At 39.7% G+C, this 22,434-nt stretch overlaps 1 protein-coding gene and 1 non-coding gene across 6 annotated transcripts in view; one reads left to right on the forward strand and one right to left on the reverse strand.

The window, feature by feature from the left end:
- The window catches only part of MDM4 (MDM4 regulator of p53), a 36,259-nt gene extending 22,537 nt beyond the window's left edge, over positions 1 to 13,722 (reverse strand). For 3 of the 5 annotated variants that reach the window (XR_010840566.1, XM_059045057.2, XM_059045118.2), the window contains exon 1: positions 13,597 to 13,722. The gene's annotated coding sequence lies outside the window, so the exon portion shown is untranslated. Of the gene's footprint in view, positions 1 to 12,896 lie in introns of all 5 variants that reach the window. The other 2 variants (XM_067033416.1, XM_067033415.1) reach the window with 2 other exon arrangements.
- Positions 13,723 to 22,082: 8,360 nt separating this feature from the next.
- TRNAK-UUU (transfer RNA lysine (anticodon UUU)) lies at positions 22,083 to 22,155 on the forward strand. Its single transcript has one exon. It is a non-coding gene; the product is annotated as a tRNA-Lys (tRNA).
- The last annotated feature ends 279 nt before the right edge of the window (positions 22,156 to 22,434 follow it).

The raw sequence follows: 22,434 nt of genomic DNA on the forward strand, positions 1-22,434 counted from the left end.
TCATCTCCCTAAACCTGCTAGTGCTATAGTCTCCCCCATCTCATTAAATGGCAGCTCCATCCTTCCAGTTGCTCAGGTCAATGACCTTGAAGCTATCTTCGATTCCTTTTTTTTCCTCACACTTCACACCCAGTTTATGAATAAATTCTGAAGCTCTATCTTCAATATACATCCAAAACCAAACCATTTCTCACTACCTCCGTTATTACTACACTAACCAAACTGCCCATCTCTGAACTGCCTTAGCTCCTAAAGGTTTTCTTGCTTCCACCCTTGCCCCTCTGGCTCCTAACCTCCTCCTTTTGTCTTTGCTCAAAATGTCATTTTATCAATGAGGCCACACATTTTAAAAACTGCAACTCCCAACCCCCAGTATTCCCTATCTCCTTCCCTGCTTTATTCTTCTTTTCTTCACTGTCCTTGTTACCAACCAACACACTATATACATTTTAATTTTTATCATGTAAAACATAAGCTGAAAGTGGGGATTTCTATTTATTTTTTCATTAATATATTCCCAGTACCTAAACTGTCAATTATGTACACGGTAGAACAACATGATGGATACAAATATTAATAATAGTTTGGACAGTTTCCAAAAATGGCCCCCAATGAACCACATCTCCCAACTGGCTACTCTACTGGAGACCACACAGAAAGGCCACGTGGAGAGGCTCAGTCATCCAGCTGAGCTCAGCTTTCCAACCATACCCTCCAAAGTATCACACATCTTGGGACATTCCAGCCTCAGGTGACACCTAACTCCAGCTGCATGACAGACTACAAGTGAGACCACTAGAACCAACGCATAGAATGGGATGTTCATGCCACAGAACCCAGCACGTAGCATCATAATAAATAAATGGCAAAGACATATAGAGCTTAATCTGTACCAGCACATATATTAATCCGTTTAATACTTAAATAATCCTATGATGTAGGCACTATTATTATCCTTACTTTATAAATGAAGCAAGAGAAGCACAGGGACATTATTTGCCCAAGATCACACAATTAGTAAACTGCTGAAGTCAAGATTTTAAACTCAGAACAACTCTGAAGTCCCCATTTAGCAATATTTTTTTCCCATTAGACTTCAAGTACACAGAATTAATCACAATTCTTTCCTTCAATACATACTCTCATTGTTCATCCATACATGACCCAATTTTACTTGAGTTTTCTATAATGCAATAAACATCCACAAACTAGGACTCTGGCAACAGTCTATATTTACCCATAAGATTCCCCCTCCCATTCCCCTGCCTCCTCCCAACAATCATCCTGAATTGTTTTGATTTTTTCCCTTCCTTTTTATGCACTTTACTGCACCAAAATGGAATCCTAAGAAGTACATATTTTCAGTTTAGCTGCTTTTAACTCACAAAAAAGGAAGTATGTTGTATGTAATTTTAGGAATTTTTGTTTCACTAAAATAAATTCCTACTTTCGTGTCACTTGAGTTCCTTCATATAACATAAAATTTACCATTTTTAAAAATTTTGTTGAAGAATAGTTGATTCACAATGTTGTTTAATTTCTGCTGTACAGCAAAGTGACTTGGTTATACATGTATAAATTCTTTTTCATATTCTTTTCCATTATGGTTTATCACAGGATATTGAATAGTTCCCCGTGCTATACAGTAGGACCTTGTTGTTTATCCATCCTATATATAATAATTTGCATCTGCTAATCCTAAACTCCCAGTCCTTCCCTTCCCTACCCCATTACCATTTTTAAATTTACAATTCAGTGACAAGAAGTACATTCACAATGTTGTACACCATCACCACTATCCATCTCCAGAACTTTTTCATCACCGCAAACTGAAACTCTGTACTCATAAAACAGTAACTCCTCACTATCCCCTCTCCACAGACCCTGGTAACCACTAGCATACTTTCTGTCTCTATGAATATGCCCATTCTAGGTACCTCATATAAATGAAATCATACAATATTTGTCCTTGTGTCTGGCTTATTTCATTTAGCGTAATGTTCTCAATGTTCATCCATGTCATAGCATATATTATTCTTTATTTACTTTGCTGTATATTTCCAGTGTGTGATGGACATTTGAGTTGTTTCTAGGCTTTCACTATCATGAATAGTGCTATTAACGTTCTTCTACATGTGCCCAAAAGTATCTCGTGGGCAAATCTACAAGACAGATTGCTGGGTTATAGCATATATGAATATTCAACTTTAGGATCTGACACCAAACTGTCCTCAAAGTGCTTGCACCAATTTATAATCCTATCAGCAATGTATAAGATACCCTGTGAATCTACCTCCTTTCCAACATCAGATGTCCTAAGACTTCTTAATTTTTCCTAATCAAATAGGTATGGGCTTGGTCTACAGTTCACTGATTACTAATGATGTAATCTCTTTACATGCTTATCAGCCATATGTGTTTCCTCTTCTGTGAAATGTGTTCTTGTCGTTTACACAATTTTCTAATTGATTTTGTTATAATTACTGATTTGTAATAGTTCTTTATATTGTTTTAATATTAACCCTTTGTCAACTGGATGTCCTGCAAATATCTTCTCCCAATTTTTAATGTCCTTTCCATTTTCTAGGTGGAAAAATCTTTTTGAGCAAAAACTTAATTTTAATGAAGTCAAATTTATATTTATCAATCTTCTACTTTTTAGTCAATGATCTCTGCCTGGCTTAAACAATCTTTTACTCTCCAAGGTCTCATTTTCACCTAGACCTTCTAAGATTTGTGTGTGGGGGGGGGGGGATGTCTACTAAAACTTTTAAATTTTTGTTTATAACATTTAAACCCTTAATCCGTCTAGAGTTGACTTCTTTCTTTTTAGAGGTCAGTTTTATCCTTTTTCTATATAGATGGCCATTTTTTTCCCAGCTCAATTTATTTAACATGACCGTCTTGACTGACAGCCACCTTTGTTGTGTATCAACATGCACAGGTGCTTATGAGTTTTCTACTCTAGTCCACTGGTTTGATCTTCCTGACTATACAATTTGACACTTTGTTTTTTAATTTATTTTTTAAAGTTTTTTTGGCTGCTTTGGGTCTTCGTTGCTGCACGCGGGCTTTTCTCTAGTTGTAGCGAGCAGTGGCTACTCTTTGTTGTGGTGCACGGGCTTCTCATTGCGGTGGCTTCTCTTGTTGCAGAGCACAGGCTCTAGGTGCGTAGGCTTCAGTAGTTGTGGCTCACTGGCTCTAAAGCGCAGGCTCAGTAGTTGTGACTCATGGGCTTAGCTGCTCGGCAGCATGTGGGATCTTCCCGGACCAGAGCATGTGGGATCTTCCCGGACCAGAGCTTGAACCTGTGTCCCCTGCATTGGCAGGCAGATTCTTAACCACTGCTCCACCAGGGAAGCCCCTGACACTATCTTAATTCTTCTATCTTATCAGGAGTCTTGCTATCCCACAGGGCAAGTCTTCCCCTCCCATTCCTTTTTAGAAGTGACCAGCTATTCTTGGGTCCTTAACTCTTCTACATAAAATTTAGCATCATCAAGTTCCATGAGAATCCCTGCTGGGATTATGAATGAAATTACATTTAATATATAGATCAAACTGTTTTTCAATTCACTAACATGACATATTCCTCTATTAAGATCTTATTTAATATCTTAGAAAAGTTGTACAATTTTCCCTTTAGAGGTCTAGCACATTTGTGTTAGACTGATTTTTAAAGTTGATATTGATACTACTGTGATGCCTTCTCTTTCACTGTTTTTTAGTGGTTTTTGCATACATACAGAAATACAAGTGACTTTCAATAATCTTATATCCAGTCACCTGCTAAACTTAGTTATTTTTAATAATTTGTCTGTGGATCCTTCTGTTTTCTATGTAAATGACCATATCACCTGCAGATAAAATTTTATTCCTTCCTTTCCATTTCTTGTGCCTCTAATTTCTTCTACTCGTCGTACATTACTGCTTAGGACTGTCAATACAATGTTGAGTATCAGGCATTTTTGTCTCTGATTTTAAAGGGAGTGCTTCTAATGTTTCCCTACATAACATGTTTTCTCTATTTTTTTCTTATGGCTATTCTTTATCATTGGAAGGCTTCCTTTTGCTCCTCAGTAAGAAAATATCATGGAGGGGCTTCCCTGGTGGCGCAGTGGCTGAGAGTCCGCCTGACGATGCAGGGGACGCGGGTTTGTGCCCCGGTCTGGGAAGATCCCACATGCCGCGGAGCAGCTAGGTCTGTGAGCCATGGCCGCGGAGCCTGTGCTCCGCAACTGGAGAGGCCACAACAGTGAGAGGCCCGCGTATCGCAAAAAAATAAATAAATAAATAAAAGAATATATCATGGGGACCTCCCTAGTGGCACAGTGGATAAGACCCCGAGTTCCCAATGCAGGGGGGTCAGGGTTTGATGCCTGGTCAGGGAACCAGATCCCATATACATGCTGCAACTAAGAGTTCAAATGACACAACTAAGGAGCCCACCTGCCGCAACTAAGACCCAGTGCAACCAAATAAATAAATTTTTTTAATGTGGTTAAAAAAAAAACTTAAAAAAAAAAAAGAAAGAAAGGCTTCCCTGGTGGCGCAGTGGTTGAGAATCCACCTGCCGATGCAGGGGACACAGGTTTGTGCCCCAGTCCAGGAAGATCCCACGTGCTGCGGAGCGGCTGGGCCCATGAACCATGGCCGCTGAGCCTGTGTGTCCGGAGCCTGTGCTCCACAACGGGAGAGGCCACAACAGTGAGAGGCCCACATACAAAAAAAAAAAAAAAAAATCATGGACATACACACTACTACATACAAAATAGATAACAAGGCCCCACTATATAGCACAGGGAATTATACTCAGTATTTTGTAATAACCAGTAAGGGAAAAGAATCTGAAAAAGAATATATATATAAAACTGAATCACTGTGTTGTACACCTGAAACACAACAGTGTAAATCAACTATACTTCAACAAAATAAATTTTTTTAAAAAAGGATTATATCATGGAAGAGTGATTTAGAAAATGCTTTGTCTGTACCTATTAAAATGATAATGATTTTTTTGGTTTTTTAATCTATTAATGTGGTAAATTTTGAATTTCATTAATGGATTTTCTAATATAGCCTTGCACACCTGAGATAAATCCAACTTGGTTTTGGATATTATCCTTTTTTGCATACAGTTGGTTTTGATTTGCTAATATTTTGTTTAGGTTGTCAAGTCTCTACTAGTGAATGAAATAAGTCTGTTATTTTCCACTGTCAAGTTTTTGTCTCATTTGGATGACAGGGTTAGCTGGCAAAATAGTCCCTATTTGTTTATTGCCTGAAAAAAAATTCTGTAACAAAATTGAGATGTTCTAGTCTTTGAAAGATTTCTGACCTCACCTATAAAACTTATAAAACCCAATGCTTTCTTTGTGGAAAGATTTATGTATGTATGTATGTATGTATTTATGGCTGCATTAGGTCTTCGCTGCTGTGCGCAGTCTTTCTCTAGCTGCAGCGAGCAAGGGCTACTCTTCGTTGTGGTGCATGGGCTTCTCATTGTGGTGGCTTCTCTTTGGTGCAGAGCACAGGCTCTAGGTGCACGGGCTTCAGTAGTTGTGGCACACTGGCTCAGCAGTTGTGGCTCACGGGCTCTAGAGCGCAGGCTCAGTAGTTGTGGCACACATGCTTAGTTGCTGCGTAGCATGTGGGATCTTCCTGGAGCAGGGCTCAAACCCATGTCCCCTGCATTGGCAGGCAGATTCTTTTTTTTTTTGCGGTACGCGGGCCTCTCACTGTTGTGGCCTCTCCCGTTGCAGAGCACAGGCTCTGGACGCATAGGCTCAGCGGCCATGGCTCACGGCCCCAGCCGCTCCACAGCATGTGGGATCTTCCCGGACCGGGCACGAACCCATGTCCCCTGCATCAGCAGGTGGACTCTCAACCACTGCGCCACCAGGGAAGCCCGGCAGGCAGATTCTTAAGCACTGTGCCACCAGGGAAGTCCTGTGGGAAGATTTTTAATTGCTGCTTTAGCTTAATAAATATTAGATTACTCAAGCTTTTTTCTTCTTCCATTTTGTCTAAGTATTCAAAATTGCTGGCATATAGTTGATAGCATTCTTTTAATCTTTATTTAGTGTACAGCTGCATCCTTCTTACCATTCGTGATATTGTTTAACGTATCTTATTACTTCTTCTACTTAAAAAGTTTATCCTGTTCATTTCCTGATTATTATAAATTAGAGGGCTTCCCTGGTGGCGCAGTGGTTGAGAGTCCGCCTGCCGATGCAGGGGATGCGGGTTCATGCCCCGGTCCAGGAAGATCCCACATGCCGCGGAGCGGCTGGGCCCGTGAGCCATGGCCTCTCAGCCTGCGCATCGGGAGCCTGTGCTCCGCAACGGGAGAGGCCACAACAGTGAGAGGCCCGCGTACCACAAAAAAAAAAAAAAAAAAAAATTAGACACTTAGTTTACTCCTTTTATAATTGAATATTTAAGGCTGAAAATTCCTTCCCCCTCCTACCCCAGCACTACTTTATTCAGCTCATAGGTTTTGATATATAGTCTTCATTCTCATTCAGCTGTAGGTATTTTTAAATTTCCATAATTTATTCAATCCATGAATTATATAGCTATGCCTATGCATACTGTATTTCTCAACCGTATGTTTTTGTGATTAACCACTAATTTAGCAGCACAGTGTGAGAGATCACCCTCTGCATAAAACTTGATCTTTGAAATCATTACGACTTTCACCATGGTCTAGTTGATGATCAATTCCATACTAAATGCGTGCAAAACTCTGTTCATTAGGTTAAGCTTGTTGGTTTTTTACAATCTTCTATTTCTGCTAATTTGTCAGTTTGACATACAATTAATTAAGAGATGTAATGAAATCTCCCACCATGATGGTGGATTTCTCCATTGATCCCAGTGTAGTTCTACCAGTTTCACTTCATCTGTTGTAAGGACTTTTTTTTTTTTTTTTTTTGTGATATGCGGGCCTCTCACTGTTGTGGCCTCTCCCGTTGTGAAGCACAGGCTCCGGACGCGCAGGCTCAGCGGCCATGGCTCACGGGCCCACCCGCTCTGCGGCATGTGGGATCTTCCCGGACCAGGGCACGAACCCGTGTCTCCTGCATCGGCAGGCGGATTCTCAACCACTGCGCCACCAGGGAAGCCCGTTGTAAGGACTTTTAATCAGAGGCATTCACGCTTTAAACTGTTCTATCTTCTTGGTGAGTGATTAATATATAGTGATTATAATTATGTAGTGTTTCTTTCCATCCCAATTAAGACATTCTGTCTTAAAGTATATTTTATCTTGTATTAGTATGGTCATTCCAACTTTCTCTTAGTTAGTATTTCCAGGTATGTATTTCCCCAATCTTTTAATTTCAATTTTTGCATGCCCTTAAACTTTTGGCGTGCTCTTGTAAAAAGCATGTATCTGAATTTTGAGTTTTTTAATCCAATTTGTCAATTTTTATCTTTGGTGAATTTAGTCCATTTATTGTAATTGATATCTGTAAATCTGTCTCTATCATCTTTTTTTCTTTTTTTTTTTTTTAAGAACAAGTTTTGGAATTTCCAAAGAGTTTCTTTCTTTCTTTTTTTTAAAATATTTATTTATTATTTGGTTACACCAGGTGGGCTCCTTAGTTGTGGCTCACCAGCTCCATAGTTGCAGCACGTGGGCTCCTTTGTTGTGGCATGCAAACTCTTAGTTGTGGCATGCATGTGGGATCTAGTTCCCTCACCAGGGATGGAACCTGGGCCCCCTGCATTGGGAGCATGGAGTCTTAACCACTGTGCCACCAGGGAAGTCTCCCCCACTTTTTTTTTTTTTTAATATTTATTTATTTATTTGGCTGCACTGGGTCTTAGTTGTGGAACTTGGGATCTTTTGGTTGTGGCATGCGGAATCTAGTTCCCTGACCAGGTATCAAAACCCAGCCCCTGCACTGGGAGCTCTGAGTCTTAACCGCTGGACCACCAGGGAAGTCCCTGTCTCTACCATCTGAATTTAGCATTCCAGTTTGCCCTACTCTTCCTTTTACTCTTCCTTTTACCTTTCTTAAAATTGTATCTCTGTCTCCCTGTTAATAAGATATGAAATTTAGCATATGAACTTTAGCACGATATCATTTGGACTTTAAATTCTGGAGTAGATATCTTTTTCTCTCTCTTGAATTTTCCTTTTCTCTCTTTTTTCCCCCCTTTGGACTTAGCCTTTACAACAATAAATGATAACAAGGTATCTGATTACCTTTATTTCATATATCTCTTGTAATATTTTCTGGATTTGAATCTCTCAGTACTTCATCTAGAACTGTCTTCAATGTGGGCCTTTAGGTGGCAAGGCTTCCAATACTTCATATGCCTGGAAAATATCTGTATCATCCCCTCCCATTTAAATAAATGGGTTAGGTATAAAACTCTAAGTTTCCCTACAAAACCCTAAAAACACTCTTTTGTCTTCTTGCATTTAGCGATGTTGTTCAAAACTCTGATGTCAATTCAATTTTTGCTCCTTTGTGTGTGATCTGTTCTTTCTCTCTGAGGCTCCTATTTTCTTTTGCTGTAATATGCTTACATTTCACTATAATATATCTAGAAGTGAGTTTTTCCTGACCTCTTATCTTTAGCACTCTAAGAAACCCTTCCATCTGGGGACTTTCTTTTTCCTTTTTAATTCTAATAGAGAACTATTTTTCCATTATTTCTTCAATACTTCCTCCTTTTCATTTTTATTTCTCTAAGATGCCTATTATTCAGATGTGAGTACCTCTACATCTATTCTCCTTATCTTTTAACTTTTCATTTATATATTTTTTTCTTTGTCCTTTTCTCCTTTGTTCTGGGAGATTTCCTCAATCTAGAATTCTAATTCATTCAATTGTATCCATTCTGTTACATCCATCTGATGTGATGTTCTTTATTTCAACCACTATATTTTTCAAGCCTACAATTTCTGCTTGGTTCTATCAGCCTCTGCTTATTCTTGTTTCAAGTTGCTAATATCATCCCTACTTCTTCTAGAATGGTTATCAGTCTAACTTTAAACTATTTTTTAAATTTTATTTATTTATTTATTTTTGGCTGCATTGGGTCTTCATTGCCGTGCGCAGGCTTTCTTTAGTTGCGGCGAGCGAGGGCTACTCACTGTGGTGGCTTCTCTTGTTGTGGAGCACGGGCTTTAGGCACATGGGCTTCAGTAGCTGTAGCATGCAGGCTCAGGAGTTGTGGCACACAGGCTCAGTAGTCATGGCGCATGGGCTTAGTTGCTCCATGTGGGATGTTCCCGAACCAGGGCTTGAACCTGTGTCCCCTGCATTGGCAGGCAGATTCGTAACCACTAAGCCACCAGGGAAGCCCTAACTTTAAACTCTTGATCCATCTGTTCTATTATTTATGTTCCAATGAAGCCTATATTGTTCTCCACTTGAAATGCCTGTGCTCTTCAACACTGTTATTTTTCCCTAGAGGACAGCAGCTATCCTGATAGGCAAACCATAAGGGAAAAGACCAAATTCCAGCCAAAATCAGCCACAGTAAGCTGGAGTAAGGTAGGAAATGAACACTAAAGTAGAAAATCCCAAGCACCAGGTAACCACAATCACTATCCATCCCATACAATCACTGCTCAGACCAAGTATTCACCTTTTGTTCCCCAGGGAGATACAGCATTATGATAGGGATTTGGGGAGACCTAAGAATTAAGAAGGTAATGGAGAGAGAAGTGACTGCCTAAGTCAGTCATCACTTGTTTTTTTTCTCAACTCCTCCTCACAAGTATATGCTTCTGTAATGCTCTGATTTACTCTTAAGGAGAGCTGGACTAGGGCTGAGTCACAGCAAGTGTACAAAAAGGTAATTCCAAGGTAATGAGGCAAGAGAGCAACTAGAGCAGTATTCCAATAGTTGCCTTCTTCCACAGTTTTATTGTCCTACAGCTATGCCGGGCTGACTCCTGTCCTAGGCCAAAGACCCATCCTCCCCCAACCCCTACCTCCACCCCACAAAGCAGTTCAAATAAGTCCACATTACCCATTTGTTTCTCACAGTATTTTCCTTTTATAGTCCCTCTAGGGATGATTTGAGAGAAAGGAGTCCGCAGTCATGCTAGTTCAGCATCTTAGTAGGAACAAGACTTGACTGCTTGGCAGCTCTCAAGAATTTAAACCTCAATAAGGGTTTAACATCTGGTAGAAAGTGTTGTGCCATTAAAAAGATACTGATTTAAGGGCCACAGAAGTTCAGAGCAGGACAAATTACTTTTGATTGCAAGGCAGAGGAGGAATGAGAGGGAATGGTAATCACAGTGGGAGGATTTTAAAATGGGAGAACACTGCAAAGAATAGGAGAGAAAAATATCATGAGGAAAGGAATTGTTCTCGGATGTATGTGAGAAATGAAGTCAGTTGATGGGCTCTGAACCCAAAGCAAGATCTTGTCCCTTTTCCACCTGGAATCTGTTTTGAGTGCAACAGGGTTAGGTACTGTTAGTCTCTCCTTAATACAGAAAACTGAGGCTTAAAGAAGTCAAACAACTTGCCCAAGAGTAAAGCTTATCCTTTTACATTCAGTTTCTCAAACCAGAAAGTTAGAGTCATCTTGATCTCTCCCTCTTCCCCCATTATCACATCATCAAACTTTATGGATTTTAACTCCTAAATCTTTCAAAACCACGCCCTCTCTTCATCTTCACCACCAATTCCCCAAATCCAAAAATGTTATTTCTTGCCTGCGTCACTGCAATAGACTCTTAAAGTTGTCTCTCTAACCCAGCTTCAACCCAAACTCCACACTACAGCCAGAAGGATTAAAAAAACAAAATAAACAATCCTACCCTGCCAGGCCCTGCTCCACTGCTTGCTACTGTTAGAAAAATAAAGAGCCTAGGCCCTCAGCACCTTGCCAGTCTCTCCAATTTACACTGCTCTTCCCCACACTCCCTGCACCTCATCCACACTGATCTTTTACTTTCTCAAACAGGGCCTTTGCACACATTGTTTCATTTTGAACACAGTTCTGTACAAGACTGACTCATCCTAAACCTTCCAGTCTCCAGTTAAATGTCATCTCCTCAACAATCATTAATAGGTGTTAAAACCATGTAAGTGAAAGGTTGGGGGAAGGGGGGACTTAAAAACACATTGAGCAGGCTTACAGCATTTGACCCACTGACCAAATTTATCTCTAGAAAGAGCAGCATTCACACATTGTGTACTTCCTGAGTGAAGCAACAAGAAGCACCCAGTACCTCCTATGAAGTATTCTTGGCCCCCCACCCCCAATCCAAATCTAATCAAGCTTCTAGATTTAACTAATATGTGTTTGTAGGGGGAAATAAATGGAGGGTGGAGGAATAAGTAAACAATACTAAAAGCAGGCAATTAGCCAAATCCAGAATGTAGGAAATTCTACAGGGTCTTGGGTGCAGCATTATTGTTGAAGTGAACAGACTGTTACAGAGACTTAAAAAACACTACCCTAATACAATGTGTGGACCTTGTTCAAGTCCTAATTCAAACAAGCCATCTGTAAAATGTCATTTTTTCCTAAACAATCAGGAAATTTTGAATTATGTACTAGGTATTAGATACTATTAAGAAACTGTAAATGGTAGTAGAAAGGCACTGTGGTAAATTTTTTTTAAATCCTAACCTGATAAGAGATACATCCTGACATATTTAAAGGTAAATAAAATGACACATCTGTGAAACTTTAAAATATTTCATTAAAAAGGTGGGAAAATAGAAAAAACAATATTAAATTAAAACAATAGGTTTTAATTACCTCATTGAATGGTACACAGCAAATGTGTATGAAAAGACAAAAATTCCATGTGTTTATCTATTGTATCTTGAAAAAACTAGTAATCTTGGAAATACTATTCCAGTTACCTCCTTGGTCAAGGCTTTTCTGACTCCCCAAAGGAAGCTGATGACACCAGAGCACCTCTATTAAAACACTCACAACATTATATTTATGTTTTTATGTGTGTCCCCTACTGGATTGCAATAATAGAGAGCAGGAACAGTCTTATACATCTCTCAATGATAACAGAAGAGTGGTTTTTATCCTACACTTAGTCCAAAAGACTCCTACACCTCATTTTCAAATCTCTACCTTTGAAGATACCTGTGATTTAAAGACTAATTAAAATAAAAGCTTCTTGTCAGAAGTCAGCAGAACTAATCATTCTTAACAATTCTTTAAAGCCCTAAGGACCTCTACTAAACACCAGTCTGACTGTCTTTCAACTAAATATGTAAAAGTAATAAAACCACTGTTTTCTTTTAAAAAAGAAACTACCATTCAGATGTTGTTTTAGTTCTTAACAGGTCTGTTACACATCTAAAAAGGTGAAGTGTGTAGCAAGAGTATGCTCCAGCAGTTTGCAAACAAACAATATGCTAGGAAACAACCTAAAAATCCATCAATGGGGAGCTGGTTAAAGAAATTCTTGTACAACCCTGTAATTCAATACTACGCAAGCCCTTAAAAGAAAATATATGTATACTTTATGGAAAGCTGTCCCTGATGGTATTTGAAAAACTTAAGGTACAGAACAGTAGACACAAAATGACCCCACTGTTGTTTAAAAATGTGAATATGTGTGGAAAAAGTCAGGAAGGACATAATACCAAGCAGTTAAGGGGAGCTAGCTTGAGGAGGGGACAGGTTAGGGACACGTTAATGGACAATTAACTTTACACACTTCTGTATTGTGTGCTTTTTCTTCTTTTTAACAACAGGCAAGCAGTATTTTAGTTTTTTAAAAAACTTTAAGATAAAAAATTGTGATCCTGACCGTACTGTAAAACAAAATATTCCGAAATAAATACTTCTAAACTAAATTAACTTTTCATAACAGGTATGTATGAGGAGGGAGGGGACTAAACCAAAACTGAGATGTAGTAAAATTTAATACCAAAAGGTACCAAGTTATCTTTGATCCTTGTTCCCCGTGCCAACATCCCAAAGCATGGAGCAGCTTCGTAATAGATCTTCCCGGATGAAGGAAAACAGAAGCAGCATTTTCTCGGGGTGTCGCTTTAAAACAGTGGTTTTCAAGCTTGAGGATGTATAAGAATCAACTGGGAAATGTGCTTATTAAAATACATATTCCCGAGCCCCAGCTCCTGGTATTCTGTTAGGGGAAGTCTGGGTGTGGCCCCCAAATGAGCATTCTTCAAACAAGCACTCAAGTGCCTCTGAGACGGATGGTCCGCAGCCCTGAAAATTACTACCTTAAAATCTTGAAGACACCTCAATGTCACTCTCTCCGCCTCCCTCTTTCCCACCTTTCCTCCAAAGAGCCTCAGTCATCCTCATATTTTGCGTCCAATTAAGCATCGTCAATCTATTTCGATTTGGTTTGTAACCTGTTGGCCGACCTGCATCACGTCACTCCACCTCCATTTTTGTCCTCTGCTGAGTCTCATCTTATAACCCTTCCTCCACCAGCCCTTCTTCCGCCCTGTGCGACCGTCCCCACGCCGCCACCCACGCCTCTAGCTCCTCCCGCCGGCTACCCCGGCTCTGGGGCCTGCAGAACTGGCCGCGCCGCGCCCGCTCCCCACTCTACACTTCCCACCCCCGGCCTCCCGGCACCCCGCCGACTAAACCCAAAAGCCACACCTTACGGCCGCTCCATGAGTCGCTCCCCCGCAGAGCCCAGGGGGGAGGGGGCGTCAGTCACAGGCCCTAAGGCCTCAGCAGCATTTTGAAACGGCGAGTAGTGAGGGCGCAACTTCCGGCCTCGCCAACCGAACTCCCATAAGAGCTTCCGGTGAGGCCTCCAGAACCATAGATGGGCCAACTGGATGGCTAGAGAGCCAGAACGCTGAGCCGTCCCTACCATAGAGTAGATCCAGTCCGGGGAAAGAGAGTCGCTGGGCCTGGACAACTAAGCGTTGTGAGGTTTCAAGAGAGAACATTTGAGGAAATTGCAGGGTCTCGTGATATTCATAAACATGTCCCGGGAGATCAAAACACAGAGGGGAGAAAGCTAAACATAATCAGAGGCCACCTTTTCAGCTCTTCAGAAAGCTGAAAAGCCACTCCCTCTGTTTCTCAGTGTTAACTTATTCATTCTTACTCCCCAGAGGTGGCTGGAGCGGAGAAACAGCATCCTAGTGTTGTCGCTAATTGGGTGAGAATAAGCCTAGTATATACACGAATCACTACAAGAAATGCTAAAAGAGAGATGCAAAGGACAATGAGGTGGAGCTTATTTGGATCACACAACCAGGATATCTAGCCTGCTTTCTCCCAATACAAAAGTACCTTCAAACCTCTCAGTCAGGCTGTCTTCAACCTCTGCCAGTGCCAACTGGCATGACCTCCCCCCAATACCTCATTTCGTTTATTTTAGGATGATTCTAGGTGTTAGAGGAATTTCTGGGCTGAAATACGTTATTTTGCCATTTCTCTTGGTTTCAGTTCTGCAGTTTGGAGAAGAGTAAGGCTTTATTCTTTCCAATATAAGTACTATTGGGGTTTTTTGCAGACAGTTATCATGTCCCATCTCTAACCCTCTCTTTTGTTTTTCTGCAGGCTGAAAATCCCCTCAGAACCTTCAACTATTCTTTTGCCATGGCTTCAAGCCCCCTTGCTACGCTTCTGAACAAGTACCTCTTTGTCCTATTTAAAATGTGACTCCCAGAACCAGATACACACCCATGCAAAATAAAATGGGGCAATGACCTCTCTTAATTTGCACATTGCACCTTGCTCTATTTCTGGCATAACCTCCGACTTAGGTGGAGATCAGAGTTCTGTAAATGAGCTGAAGAATTAATTCTTTTTTCACAGTTGCTCCCAGAGAGCTTTTTTAGGTGAACCACTGTCAACTATTTCTCCTCTCTTTTTCTGCAATTAATTTTAATTTTTGAAAAAATCCCAAACAGGAGTGTTTTGTATCTTTTAAGTAGTACCTTGTTACTTTAGGTTCTTTCCTACTGTCTCCTGGACTCTTGGAATTGTGATCCTGTCATGCAATTCAATTTGTCGACAAGTATTTGTTGAATATCTGCTGTGTGCCAAGCACCAGTGTAGAGGATTCTAAAACAAGTGACACCTGGAATCTGCCTAGAGGAGGCCTCACACTGTCCAGGTAAAGAGAATGTGATAAGTGCAATGATGAGCTGCAGTTAGCCTTGCCTGGAGAGTCAGGAGAGATTAGCTCTTTCACTTTTGCATTTTGCAAATTGTTGATTAACATATCTAACTTATTTTCATTTAAAGCCTTGGTAAATATGTTGAATAGGGCATGATTAAGAATAGAGCTTTTCCCCTCATGGTTGACTCTGATTCCTGATTAATTGTTCCTCTTCCAGGGTTGTTCTTAAACCAATTATCCCACCTACTAGAAGTCAACATCTGGAAACATTTCTCTGACCTTTCCCAAGGAATTCATAAAACTTCATTAAATGACTTGCTATCATGAAAACAAATCATAACTATAGTATTTCTTCTACCAGTCAAGTAATCTTGCCAAAAAAGAAAATGAAATTGGCTTAACAAGCTCATAACTGACTCAGTGATCACTGCTTCCTTCTCTAAGAACTGTGCTCACAAACCATTTATTTAGTAAAGAAACAGGAAATCTGGGTTTAGTCTAGCTATTCTAGAAACGAGAAAGTTACACAGGTCTTCAGTTTCCCAATCTGTAACATAAAATGGCTGAATCAGATGACTTTTCTAAGGCCCATTGCCCCTTTAAAGGAATTAGAAGCCAATGTTACTGGTCTAGAGCCTTTTTTAAAAGTTATAAGGAATGGGCTTCCCTGGTGGTGCAGTGGCTGGGAATCTGCCTGCCAATGCAGGGGACACGGGTTCCAGCCCTGGTCCGGGAAGATCCCACATGCCATGGGGCAACTGGGCCTGTGCACCCCAACTACTGAAGCCTGTGCACCTAGAGCCCATTCTCCGAAAGGAGAGAGGCCACCACAGTGAGAAGCCCGCACACCGCAAAGAAGAGTAGCCCCCTCTCACCGCAGCTAGAGAAGGCCTGCGTGCAGCAACAAAGACCCAATGCAGCCAAAAAACAAAAAAAAAGTTATAAGGAGTTACTTCAGACATACAAAAATGTATAATAAAAAGTATGATTTCTTTTTCCCCACCATTCTTCCTATAGAACAATACTTTACCTATAAAAAAGTTCCCCACAGTCCCTTCTCCGATGGCATCTCCCTTCTTCAACTGAAGAGGGAACCATTATCCTGAGTTTGTACTTACCCCTGCCATGCATTTCTTTAGACTTTTAGGTTATATACCTGTATATATTCCTTTCAAATATTTTATGCTTTAAAATTTTTAAAAATTTGTCTTCATGTTTGTCCCTCTGACTGCTCATTGTCTGTGTCCTAATCTCCTTTTCTCATTAGGACATCAGCCATATTGGATTAGGGCCCACCTGTGAAAATGACCTCATTTTCCCTTAATCATCTCTATAAAGGGCCTATTTTCAAATAGAGTCACATTCTGAGGTACTGGGGCTCAGAACTTCAACATATGAATTTTGAGAGGACACAAGTCAGCCCATAACAGTAATGAATGCACCACCATTTTTTTTATCCCATCTCTTCCTTTGACAAATATTTAGGTGTTTCCTATTGTTTACTCTACAAACAATGCTGCTATCAACATTCTTGTACTTGTCTCCATGTGTACTTTAGGGAGTAGAATTATTGGGTAATATACACATAATCAACTCAATTAGATCGTGATAAAGTGTTTCCAAAGTGATTGTAGAAGTATACACTCCTGAAAGGAGTGTATAAGGATTCTGTTGCTTCACATTTTCGCCAACACTTGTATAATAACAAGGTTTTTTAAAAATAGATGTGAAATGATTTCTCGTGGTGGTTTGATTTATGTGTCCATGATTATCAGTAAGTTTGAGTATTTTTTCATATTTATTGACTACTCATCTATAAATTGTCCATATCTTTTGCCCATTTTTCTATTGGTTTGTCTTTTTCTTATTGATTTATGAGTTCCCTATATAATCTGTATATTAATCCTTCTTAATTATATGTATTACAAATAACATCTTCAAATCTATAGCTTGTTTTCACTTTTTGAATGTCCTTTGAACAGAAGTTTTTTAATGAAGTCAAATTTATTAATTATTTTCTTTATGATAGCTTATTTATTGTATATTATTTAAGAGGTTCTTTCCTGTCTATGAATCATAAAGACACTTTGTATATTTTCTTCTAAAAGTTCTAAATATTTGCTTTTCACATTTAAGCTTTAACTCATTTGTGGTGAATTTTTGTGCATGTTGTAATGCAGAGATCCTATTTTACTTTTTCAATTACAAATTGAACAACAAATGTATTGCTCTATTGTTGAATCTATAAACTGTGAGTCTATAGGTTCTTGAATTAATCTTTCCTTCCCATTTAACATAATCACTGAAGGTTTTGTAGAAGAATGGAGCCTTTAAGAATGAGTAGGGGGATTCCCTGGTGGCGCAGTGGTTGAGAGTCCTCCTGCCGATGCAGGGGACACGGGTTCGTGCCCCGGTCTGGGAGGATCCCACATGCCGCAGAGCGGCTGGGCCCGTGAGCCATGGCCACTGAGCCTGCGCGTCCGGAGTCTGTGCTCCTCAACTGAAGAGGGCCACAACAGTGAGAGGCCCGCATACCGAAGAAAAAAAAAAAAAGAATGAATAGGATTTCAAGAGGCAGAGGTGGGAAAAGTCGTTTGAAGAAATATGGCATAAATAATGAGGAGAGGGAGGAAGAATTAGAAGACTGTCTAAAAACCAGAGAAAGAGTCTCCTTTGATTGAAATGTTGATTACTGTGTAGCAGATTGGCACTGTATTGAATTACACAGTCCAATATGATAGCCACCAGGCACATGTGGTTTGAAAGGTGGCTAGTCCTAATGGAGATGTGCTGTAAGTGTAAAATGCACATCAGATTTCAAAGACTTAGTAGGAAAAAAATAATGTAAAATATCTTAATTATATTTTGTATTGATTACATGTCAAAATAATATTTTGATATATATTGAGTTGAATAAAGTATACAATTAATTTTATCTGATTCTTTTTGTTGTTGTTTGTTTGTTTTGTTTTTTGCGGTACGCGGGCCTCTCACTGTTGTGGCCTCTCCCGCTGCGGAGCACAGGCTCCACACGCGCAGGCCCAGAGGCCATGGCTCACGGGCCCAGCCGCTCCGCGGCATGTGGGATCCTCTCGGACCGGGGCACGAACCCGTGTCCTCTGCATCGGCAGGCGGACTCTCAACCACTGCGCCAGGGAAGCCCTCTTTTTGCTTTTTTAATGTGGCTACTAGAAAATTTTAAATTGCATATGTGGTTTGCATTATGTTTCTATTACATGGTACTGGCATGGGATGGATTTGCAGGCTGGATTTTGGATTTTGAATGCTGCTATAAAAAGTTGCATGTGTTATTCAATAAGTAGCAGGGAAGAATCAAAGGGTTTTGAGCAAAGAAAGGTCAATCTAATATTCCTAATTTGATGACTCAACATCCCATCTACACACAGCCACTGTTAGAAACCATCTACCATTAGCCCTATGTGGATGATTAGCTCTGGTCATTTGATTCCTACAGAGAATACTTAATATGGTAGTCCTTGTTATTGTTTTTAATGTAACATGAATGGAACAAGTCTAATGTGTGTTCCTTTGAGTGAGAAATTTGGGCATTAATGAGTCAAAATTTTAAGAGTTCCCCATTGCTTAGGGGATAAAGTTATTCTTCTGCCCAAATTATTAATAATTCAATATTGTCAGCTTTCCAAATTCTCTACATCTCCCTCCACTCCAGTCAAACATATGTTAAGCCTTAAATCATAGCAACGTTTTCTTAGGTCAGTCTCCCAAGGCAATAGAAATAAAAGCAAAAATTAACAAATGGGACCTAATCAAACTTACAAGCTTTTGCACAGCAAGGGAAACCATGAACAAAACGAAAAGACAGCCTACGGACTAGGAGAAAATATTTGCAAATGATGAGGCTGACAAGGGATTAATTTCCAAAATATACAAACAGCCCACACAACTCAATAACAAGAAAAAACAACCCAATCAAAAAATAGGCAGAAGGGGCTTTCCTGGTGGGACAGTGGTTAAGAATCCACCTGCCAATGTAGGGTACACGGGTTCGAGTCCTCGGCTGGGAAGATCCCACATGCCGCGGAGCAACTAGGCCCATGAGCCACAGCTACTGAGCCTGCGTGCAGTGAGAGGCCCGCTCACTGCAATGAAGACTGGCCTCCACTCACCACAACTAGAGAAAGCCCTTGCATAGAAACGAAGAACCAACACAGCCAAAAATTAATTAATTAATTTTTTAAAAAAGAAGTCCACAAATAAATGCTGAAGAGCGTGTGGAGAAAAGGGAACCCTCCTACATTGTTAGTGGGAATGTAGATTGGTGCAGCCACTATGGAAAACAGTATGGCAGTTCCTTAAAAAACTAAAAATTGAGTTGCCATATGATCCAGCAATCCCACTCCTGGGCATATATCCAGAGAAAACTATAATTCGAAAAGATACATGCACCCCAGTGTTCATAGCAGCACTATTTACTGTAGCCAAGACATGGAAGCAACCTAAATGTGCATCAAGAGATGGATAGAGAAGATGTGGTAAATATATGTATAATGGAATACTACTCAGCCATAAAAAGAATGAAATAATACCATTTGCAGCAACATGGATGGACCTAGAGATTATCATGCTAAGTGAAGTAAATCAGAAAGAGAAAGACAAATATATGATATCATTTATATGCATAATCTAAAATATGATAGAATGAACTCATTTACAAAACAGAAGCAGACTCACAGACATAAAAAACAAACTTATGGTTACCAAAGAGGAAGGAGATCAGAGGGATAAATTAAGAGTTTGGGGGTTTCCCTAGTGGCGCAGTGGTTGAGAGTCCGCCTGCCGATGCAGGGGTCATGGGTTCGTGCCCCTGTTCAGGAAGATCCCACATGCCGCGGGGCGGCTGGGCCCGTGAGCCATGGCCGCTGAGCCTGCACGTCGGGAGTCTGTGCTCCTCAACTAAAGAGGCCACAACAGTGAGAGACCCGCACACCGAAAAAAAAAACAAAAACAAAAAAGAGTTTGGGATTAGTAGATACAAACTACTATATGTAAGATAAATAAACTGCAAGATCCTAGTGTATAGCACTGAGATATTCAATATCCTGTAATAAACCATAATGGAAAAGAATATGAAAAAGTATGTGTGTGTGTATATATATCTGAATTACTTTGCTGTATACCAAAAACTAACACAACATTGTAAATCAAGTATACTTCAATAAAAGAACAAATGTGTGTTAAGCCTTAGTTAACAATTCTGTCCTACATATTTGTATTGCTAAGAGAGTAGATCTTGAAAGTTCTATTACAAGAAAAAAATTTTTGTAACTGTGTGGTGACAGATATTAACTAGACTTATTATGGTGATCATTTTGCAATGTATACAAATATCAAATCTTTAGGTTGTGCACCTGAAACATAATGTTAAATGTCAATTTCACCTCAATAAAAATTAATTTTTAAAAATATGTTAAGCAATTGTTGAAGGTTGGGTAGTGTCAGAGAATGATAGAAAGAACAGAATCCATGGAGTCTGCTCTTATTATATCTTTGCTATTAACTCTTTATGTAACTTCATGAATGCTTATTACATGTCAGACACTATTCTAAGCAATTTATGTAAACTATCTTATTTCATTCTTGCAATCATTTTATTGTCCTGAGACAGTGAAATATCTTACTCAGGATCACAGAGTGGTAATAAGGATTCAAAAAGGGGCACCTAATTTCAGAACCCAGGCTTTACGTAGAGCATTTATCCTTTCAGTTTTTCAGTGTACATATATGCACACTTTAAAATTTTTTAAATTGAAGTATAGTTGATATACAATATTATATTAGTTTCAGGTGAACAACATAGTGATTCAGTGTTTTTAGAGATTATACTCTGTTAAAAGTTATTACAAAATAATGGCTATAATTTCCTGTGCTGTACAATATATCCTTGTTGCTTAAATTTTTTTATTTGAAATATTTCCTAACTTAACAATATTTAAAAATTATTCCCAAGTTGTGTTCTTTTATATATGATTATTAATGGCTGCATATCATTTCTTATTAAGGCTGTACCATAATTTATATAGACATTTATGTCATTTACAATTTTTTCCAATTAAAATGCTTTGACGTTCTCTCTTGTAATCAGGTCTTTTTGCACATCCCTGAATATTACTTTAGGACAAATTCCTATGAGTGGAATTGCCGGACCAGAGTCATCACTTCTAAAGCAGTTGGAGTTAAGCAGATGGAATTAAGGCAAAGCAACATCAGCTGACGAAAACACTTTAATGTCTCACTCTAAGCCCCACCGAGGGTAATTCTCAGCGCCAACCCTATAGCAAAGGGCACTGCTCAGATTACTGGTGGCTGTGGAACAGAAGAGCCTCCAATGCCAAGATCAATAAAATGTCTTTCTGCTGGCATGTTCAGCTTTCCGCTCTGGTTTAGTAGGATTTCTGCCCTCAAGGCCATTTGGGGTGACCTACTCCAGGGTTTGCGTCATGTAAAATTACTTGGACTCCATTAAGGGACCTACAGGACAATCCCACTATCCCTCTGCAGGGTCCTTTCTCCCACTTTATACTACACAGTTCAGTCCAATAGCTTCAGAACAGCACATCTGTATTCTCTCTTAGAGAGATTCATTTTTTGTTGTTACTGTCGGGTAGGTTTTAGAACTTATATCCACCCTATTATCAATAGCATAACAGATCTGGTGTCACTACAACTCTTCAAAAGTGACATACCTCGCCGTTCTGTTAATCCTGGACCTGTTAGAGAGGTTACAAATCAAAGAAGTCTACCTAATAATGGTTATTGGGCACGTTAAGTGTCTCTCAGTTTTGAGTTAACTGGTAAGGCTGTTGAAAGGTGCATGATTTACGTCTTCTTGTTTTTCTTGGCGTATGAATCCAGAGCTTCATTGGGTTTAAAACAGTTTCACAAAATGCCGGCGGAAGGAATTGATCACACAAGGTTCCTCCTTCTTAAGTAAGATACTTAGCACGAACATTTCCCCACGAGAGCCCGGATAGCTCAGTCGGTAGAGCATCAGACTTTTAATCTGAGGGTCCAGGGTTCAAGTCCCTGTTCGGGCGCTCAAGTTCCTTTTTTTTTTTTTTTCTTTTCTCAAGTACTAGAAACCTGAAGGAAAAAAAATTCCTTCCCACTGGGAAACTACCATGCAAAACCTCCATACTTGCCAATAAATTGAGTGATTTTGGGTAGTCGCTTCTTTTTCTTCTCTGAGAATATGTTTATTTAGCATACTCTGAAATCAGTGAAAAATGAAATTGATTCGATTTAAGGTAGAAGTACGCTGTGGCACTGAGATTTTCGTATATGTAGTAAGCTAAGAAAGCGACAAGAAAACAAAG

The sequence above is a fragment of the Kogia breviceps genome, chromosome 1 (genome assembly GCF_026419965.1).
Source record: "Kogia breviceps isolate mKogBre1 chromosome 1, mKogBre1 haplotype 1, whole genome shotgun sequence".
Lineage (NCBI taxonomy): Eukaryota > Metazoa > Chordata > Mammalia > Artiodactyla > Physeteridae > Kogia > Kogia breviceps.